Below are 8,483 nucleotides of genomic sequence, written 5' to 3' on the forward strand. Positions count from 1 at the left end.
TAAAGGTGTTAATCCAGGTCTGCTCCCAGACCTCTAATTATGTATGCTAAATACTGTTTATGTGTGGAATGTACTTGTCGGAGACAGAACGTCTGCCTAGGGAACTCAGTGTGTGATGGTGTTTTGTTTGTTATACTGTTAATGAAGGAATGTGCAGTGATGAGATGATGATAATTATAGGCCGGCGCCGACACGTCTAGAATGTTTAGTAATTAGCCTTAGTGTGTGATTAGGGGGGTGGAGATCTCATTGTCCCTTTGAATACTGTCACATGGTTGTACTGTATATAAGACTGAGAAGAAACCATTAAAATTGTCTTCATTTGAAACCAGAGAACACAGAGCTGCATGTCTCGTCTTGATTCTGGGGAAATGGGATGTCTGTGTGTCAGATGAGCTGTCGTGGATAGGATGGAAGGTCGTAAACGGTGGTGACCGTTACAGTCCCTTTGCTGTATTGTGAAGTACTGCTGCACCCTGCTTCCCCATAAGGTATCGGAATAGGTTACAACTTTAGGTATGAATGGCAACTGTACTCTGGCTTTCGGCTGACTGTTTTGTGTCATGGAAACCTGTTTTAAGGGTTAATGATATAAAATAGATAAAGCTTGGGAGGAGTACAATAGTTATGGTCTGAATATAGACTGTTTTTTCAAAGACATCCACAGTCACTCAATGCCTACCTTGTGATCTATTCTATGTACAAAGAAAGAGAGGGGTTTATTATAGAAAGAATACTAAAACACGGTGAATTCCTATTTACCCTCTGCTGTTGCCGGTGAGGTAAGACTGAGTCCTTAGGATGGGTGTCGGTGCGGGTATGATGCGGGATCAGGATCATGGAGGGATCAGTAGCGGAAGATCCGTGTAGTGCGACCGCTCACATGCCCGTCCAGGCCACGCCCCCTTCCTCTCTTTTTTGCCATATAGATAGGGATGGAGGCAATTGACCTTACCAGGTCACCGTGGTCTCATATAAAGTCCCAACTGTTCTCCTTTTTCTTATAGTCCTTATATGCTTACCTTTTAATTAAAAGGACTGCAAAACAGTATTTTCTGATAGATCCAATCTAACTTGTCTGGGGGAAGAAAATTTGGCTAGGAACAAGAAATGTTGTTATTATCTTATAAACTAAAGAATAATGCTGTGGTTGTGTGTCTTGCTTTGTGGTTTCCATGATATATATTAAACCTTATAGGCAGTTCAAAAGATTCATGAGAAGACTTGTGTTAAACTTTATCAAGCATTCTTATCTCTTGCAATGCGGCTTTATCTTTGATAGACTGCTAACCATTCTGCAAGCGAACATTTCTTACACACAAGATCATGTTTCTCAGTACTGTACGGTGATAAACCAGTGATTGTCATCAGAGGGTTTATTGTAGTGGCCCTTGACAAATTTTCTGTTGAGTATTTTTACTCATAATTAGTACATGTACACTTGATGATAATCAGTGTCGATCATAACCTAGATATTGGTATCTAATGAATTCATTTCATTTTAAAGGGGAACTTCATTTAAAAACATCAATTACAAGTCTGCAGCTACAAAGACTGTATCCAGGGCTGTTGTTAGAAACCATGGGGCCCTATACAGATAACCTGACACAGGGTCCATACTGACAACCTGACTTTGGGCCCCATACAGCCAATGTTTCACGTATGAATGAACACAGTAAGTGATTGGTACCGGTCACTCATAGAGGCAGATCCTCAAAGAACTTATGCGGCGTATCTCTTGATACGCCGCGTAATTTTCAATTTTGCGCGTCATATCTTTGTTTTGGTATCCACAAAACAAGATACAATGGCATCTGTGTTAGATCCGACAGGCGTCCGCTAGGTGGCGTTCACGTCGTAATCCACGGCGAGTATGCAAATTAGCTATCTCCGACGATCCCCGAACGTACGACCGGCCGTCGCATTTTTACGTCGTTTCCATTCGGCTTTTTCCGGCATATAATTAAAGCTGCTATATGGTGGCGTACTCAATGTTAAGTATGGCCGTCGTTCCCGCGTCAAATTTTGAAAATTTTACGTTGTTTGCGTAAGTCGTCCGTGAATGGGGCTGGACGCCATTTACGTTCATGTTGAAAACAATGACGTCCTTGAGACATCATTTGGAGCAATGCACCCTGGGAGTTTTTACGGACGGCGCATGTGCAGTTCGTTCGGCGCGGGGACGCGCTTCATTTAAATGAAACACGCCCCTTACCCACCCAATTTGAATTGCGCCGTGAGAGATACACTACACCGCCGTAACATACGGCGCAAATTCATTGAGGATTCAAACCAAAGCCAGGTAGGTTACAGCGGCGTAGCGTATCTCACATCTGCGCCGGGCGCAGTCTATGTATGTGGATCTGCCCCATTGTGTTCATTTAGGAAATGAAGGGGCTTGTAAATAGGACATATTTACCTAACCTTTCCCCTATTCTCAATCTCAAAGGATCCTATTGTGTGCTTGCAGTTGCCAATGGAAAGAAGAGGAGGGAAGCCAGCAGCGCTGTGGGGGCAGGGGGGGCACATGGGGGGCTGGGCAGCAGGAGGAAATGTATGCACAGGGAGAGTTATCGTTGTGGCGGGAGGGTTGATTACTAGAACTAATCTTTTGTATGGTTCTCTCTGCAGCAGCTGAGCCAACAGGAGGGAGAGGAGAAGCCAGCTTGCAGCTGCTGCAGAGAGAGCCATACAAGGGATTGGTTCCAGTAATTGCCCCCCTGCCATACTGATCACCCTGCCTGCCCAAATCTGATTTACCCTGCTGCCTCGGCCCCCCTTCTGGTCCATGCCCCGTACAGGAGGACTGGTGGTACCCCCTTATCTACAGCCCTGAGTCTATCTGCTGGCTTTTAATAGAAATACACTAACCACCTCAGGGATCCAGTTGCTGGTCTTTGGGTCCCGGTGCAAACATGTTGAATGTGGGAAACTGGCTGTGACTCCCAACAGCTTTACAGCTGGCTGTCCGCTTTCCATGTGCGAGCCAAGCTGTGCTCTGTGGATGGTCCCGTAGCCTCCTGGGACCTGTGACATGTCCCAGGAGGTTGCGGGCGGTAAGAAGGAGAGCCGAACTTCTGCTCGGATCGCATAACGGAAGTGGGAGGTGGTGCCTGACAAAATTAGGAAAGGTTCACACAAATAGTGGTGGTGGTGGGGGGGGGAGGACAATCAGTGGTACTTCCTGTATTAAGTGAAAGCAAGGGTCCACACAAAAATGGAACCTCTGCTTTTCGGGAACCCACCCCCCTCCGGTGTCACATTTGGCATCTTTTCAGGGGGGAGGGTGGTGCATATACCTGTATAATACAGGTATTTGCATCCACTTCCGGGCATAGACCCCCACAGAATCTGCGGGGGTCTACGTCACTTCCCGCTGTCTTCTGGGAGACACACAGGTCCCAGAAGACAGCTGGCACCGGTGAGGACTTGCAGCGCGACTCTCGTGTGCGCAGTAGGGAACTAGGAAGTAAAGCCGCAACACTTCACTTCCCAGGAAGAGGGGAGACTGGGCTTACCCAGTGACGTAGCAGAGGGTGCGTCAGAGGGTGCGGGGTCACGTGGCGGGTGGCCCTGCCTCCCCTATATAATTAATGTCACAGCTTCAGCGCGTCATTCGCTGGGCTGTGTCCAGCGGTGAGAGGAGGTCGGGGATGCTGCGCTCTGGATGAATGGATCTTCTCATCGCTGGAGATCACCCGTCGTTGGATCTTCTCATCGCTGGAGATCACCCGCACCCGTCGATGGATCAGGACAACGCAGGAAGCCGGAAACGAGTGGATTATCACCGCTGGAGTTTTTTTCTTTTTTCTTTTTTCTTAATAAAGGATTTTATTCTACGGTGCGTGTTTTTTTTTTTTTTACAAGAATTTACACTTCCTTCGTGAAATAGTTGGGGTACAGTGTACCCCATTACCATTTCACACAGAGGGGGGTCAGGATCTGGGGGTCCCCTTTGTTAAAAGGGTCTTCCAGATTCTGATAAGCCTCCCGCCCGCATACCCCCACAACCACAGGGCAAGGGTTGTGGGGATGAGACCCTTGTCCCATCAACATGGGGACAAGGTGCTTTGGGGGGCACCCCAAAGCACCCTCCCAATGTTGAGGGCATATGGCCTGGTGCGGTTCAGGAGAGGGGGGGCCGAACTCTGTTCCCCCCTCTTTTCTGCGGCCGGCCAGGTCAACGTGCTCGAATAACGGGTCTGGTTATGGATATTTGTGGGGAACCGCACTTTTTTTTTTAATTGACGTCGGGGTTCCCCTTAATATCCATACCAGACCTAAAGGGTCTGGTTATTGAATTTGCGGGGACCTCCGCACATTTTTTTTTCTAAAAGTCCGTGTCCCATTGACTACAATGGGGTTCAGAGTTCGGGTTCGGGTTTCCGAACACAAACTTTTTTTTTAAAGTTCGGGTTCGGACCCGAACCCGAACATCCAGGTGTCCGCTCAACTCTAGTCACAAGTTGGTGTAGTCCTCCCTTGGACTACATGAGAGTCAGGACACCCACTAACACACAGCTCCGTTATCTATCTGCAATGTAGAGAGCGTCCTGACTCTCCTGTAATCCAAGGGAGGGGCGAGCACGACACTCCACACCAGGGAGAAAGCCTTGCATTACTGTGTGGAGTTACAGACAGAAGAACAGGAAGTGAGGATTTCTCAGAAGAAATAAGGACATTTAAAAGCAAAATGGAAGGATGAGGTAAGTGAAGGAGGACTGCACTAGGTAAAGGAAGCTATTTAGGGAAAAAAATGTGTACCTTTACAACCCCTTTAAGTAGCACATATTTGATCGGTGGTCTTTGAAAAACATAGGGTGCAACTTGTCATGTGACTTTCGTGTCCAAAGTTGCATGACAGGTCGCACAAGTGTGAATAAGGCCTCAGAGGTATTTCAGAATTGTTTAGTAATTTATGGTTTAAATTCAACAAATACAAAAGCAATATTTTTGATAACGCTTGAACCAATATAAGCACACACAAAACAAAACATAGGCTACGAATTAGAAGGTATTAGAAACTAAAACATACAAGTGCAAGCATGTAGAAATTTGAAAGTGAATGATGCCTCAGAAGTACACACTGCACTAATGACACAAGCTTGAAACCAGAACCATGATTCAATGGAGCCTTCCATTGCAGCTATCTGCAGAGACTCCTATAGTGTATCTGCCTTCATGCTCATCCACTTTGTCCTATATCAACATATGTGCTCTTTGAAAACACATTATGCTTTAATCAGTAAAATCAAAATACAAGCTTTAAAGCATATCTAAACCGCGATAAAATAAACCTTTCTATACTGCAGCTTAACAATCCTTAGATGTGGTGTCTGTATTTTTTTTTTAGACTCTTTTGTCTTTATTTTCAAGAAAACCTTTTCATGTCTTTATTTTCCTGCCAATAACACACTTCTTTTCCTAGAGTAATAATACTCCTTGTACTGTTTCTTTGGAGTCTGCGCCCAAAGCTGCTTTCTTGATTTAGACTACAAACATGTCTTCCTCTTTTTATCTCCTTTACATGAGAGGAGGGGGGATTTTGTTGTTTCTAAAAGATAGCTTGGAAGAGACATAATATTGTTTGCGATTTTAGTTCAATTCAAAGGAAGTGACAAGGACGCTGCATGCTGCAGAAATTGAAAGAGGGAGCTCGGTCACTACACACCTCGCCAGGGGCGGACTGACCATTTGGGCACTCCCCGAGGGCCCCATGCCACTAGGGGGCTCTATCAGCCTCAGTAAAACCAGGGACAGTATGTAAAAATCATTTTTTTCTTACATCTGTCCCTAAAATAATATGTATGTGTATACTGTGTATGTACTGTGTGTATATTTATGTGTATACTGTGTGTATATGTATGTGTATACTGTGTTTGTGTACTGTGTATATGTATGTGTATACTTTATGTGTGTACTGTGTTTCTGTATGTGTATTTTGTGTGTATGTATATTGTGTGTCTGTGTATATTGTGTATGTATACTGCATGTGTGTGTGTGTGTGTGTGTATACTATGTGGCCCCATAATCTATTGCCTGGGGGCCCCATAATCTCCTATTGCCTGGGGGCCTCATAATATCCTATTGTCACGTACCTCAGAGGGTGAGCCCGACGTGCAGGAAGTGGCAGCCGTTACTCCTCTGATTCCGGGACCCCTGATAGAGTAGACAGGAGGAACGGAAATGCAGAGTCGCACAAGCGCCTGGAGAGACGCCGATGCAGGGGCTGTTGGTCGCTTCTGCAGGATCTGATGGAGTCTCTGGAAGGCAGGTGCAGCCTGGCAAGTAGCAGACCGGTGGGAAGAGGTCTGGAAGATCAAGCAGCAACAAGTCCCAGAAGACAGTGCAAGTCCCAGAAGCCGGAGAGAAGCTGGACCAGCCGATCAGGCGCAAGAAGGTCAGGATGGTAGAGGGGTCGTCAAGCCGGGTCAGTAACAGGCGGGCGGCAGAGTACCAGGGATGAGGCAGAGGGATGGTCGGAGCAAGCCAAAAGGTCAGGGCAGGCGGAAGACAGGATCAACAGGAACAAGCCGGGTATCAGGATCAGGATTCAAGCAGGGGTAACAGGTACTGGCAGGTTCAGGAGACACTTCAGACCGGACAGCAAGGGGCCAGACTCCCAGGACGCCTTAAGTACCTTGTTTTGGCGCCGAATTGCCGTTTGCACGTGCCCGTGCGCCGTTGCCGCCGGTGCGCGTGCCCGTGCGCGCCGTTGCCGCCGGTGCGCGTGCCCGTGCGCGCCGTTGCCGCGATTGCGCGTGCCCCGCGCGCGCCGATGCGCCGCTAGCGCCATCTGGTGGCTGAGGTATTTCATGACACCTATTGCCCAGGGGCCCAATGAGTTGTCAGTTCGTCCCTGCACCTCGCCCAGTCTGAATGGTTAGCTGGTAAAAGCAGCCTCACCACAATGCATCCAGGCCATGTCCCCAACATGTTTCACCCTGCCCCTGGGGCTTAATCATGGAGATTATGATATTGTTTAAGCCCGGCGGCAGGGCAAAACATGTTGGGGATGTGGCACTGATGAATCTAGGTGAGGCTGCTTTTACCCATAGCTCCCACCTGTCCCTGATTTACAGCGGGACTGTCCCTGATTTGGAACAAAGTCTCTCTGTCCCTCTTTCCAGGAGGAAGTCTGCTATTGGACGAAACAGCGTAGGGAGGAGCGGCGTGCTGACGTCACCATTTTGTGTACCTTCACTGCCATCCGGAAGGACGAGCGGTATTAGAGAGCCGGCCAGACTAATTTTAAAAACAAACGCCCGATTTTTTTCTACTAAAATGTGAGTGCAACTGATGTCCTAATAAATATCCTTTTACATTGCAATACTGCTCTATGTTGGCTTTTCTTTCCTTCTTTGATTATCATCCGTGGGGTGACCTGTTGGAGAGTCTCATTGTAATACTGAGGTGGATTTGCTGGATTGCCTGAGAAAGACCAGGGCTGATGAGCCAAATGCCTATGTGATCTCTTTCATTAGGGATCCACATAAGTCGGTAAGCAGATTTGAAATAGGAGGTGGAGGCTTTCTTCTGTTCTGCTAAACAGACACGGTTTCCTGGGACACTGTCAGCACTTTTTCCTGTTATTTGAATGTGCACGGAGATTGAATTCTTTATGAACTCATTCTGGATCTAATACACGTGTTTTGCACAGGGCTTAATGCATGCACATGTCACTATTTTTTATTCTTTATTTTTCTTTCACATGCACTTTGACCAGCTACACTCATATTGATGTTATGCATATACCAGTCATGTATGTTTCATCTCTCATGCTAGTATTGTGATTATCACATCTGATTCATTGTTCACGCAGCGCAGCATACTTTTTATTAGATGGGGATATATGGCTACAGATTTTGGCTTTTGGTGTCAGTGTCCGTAACACAGAGATTGTCCCAATAATTTTTCCTCCATCGTGTTTACAGAACCCCTATACAGTTGCATAAATGGGGCAGGAGGGACTCCCCCTTTTGTCCAAAATGCCAACTGCACCCGGTTACTCTAAGGCCTAGTACACACAAGAGGATTTATCCGCGGATACGGTCCACTGGACCGTTTCCGCGGATAAATCCTCTCGAGGATTTCCGCGGATTTGGATCCGATGGAGTGTACTCACCATCGGATCGAAATCCGCGCCGAAATCCCATCGCGATGACGTGTCGCGCCGTCGCCGCGATGATGACGCGGCAACGTGCGCGACGCTGTCATATAAGGAATTCCACGCATGCGTCGAATCATTACGACGCATGCGGGGGATCCATTCGGACGGATTGATCCGGTGAGTCTGTACAGACCAGCGGATCAATCCGTTGGGATGGATTCAAGCGGATAAATTTTAAAGCATGTCTTCAAATTTTTATCCGCTTGAAATCCATCCCAGGGGATAAAAATCCGCGGAAACAGATCCGCTGTATTGTACACACCAGGGGATCTATCCGCTGGAGCCGGTCCGCGGATCAATTCCAGCAGATGGA

Source organism: Rana temporaria, chromosome 2 (genome assembly GCF_905171775.1).
Source record: "Rana temporaria chromosome 2, aRanTem1.1, whole genome shotgun sequence".
Classification (NCBI taxonomy): Eukaryota; Metazoa; Chordata; class Amphibia; order Anura; family Ranidae; genus Rana; species Rana temporaria.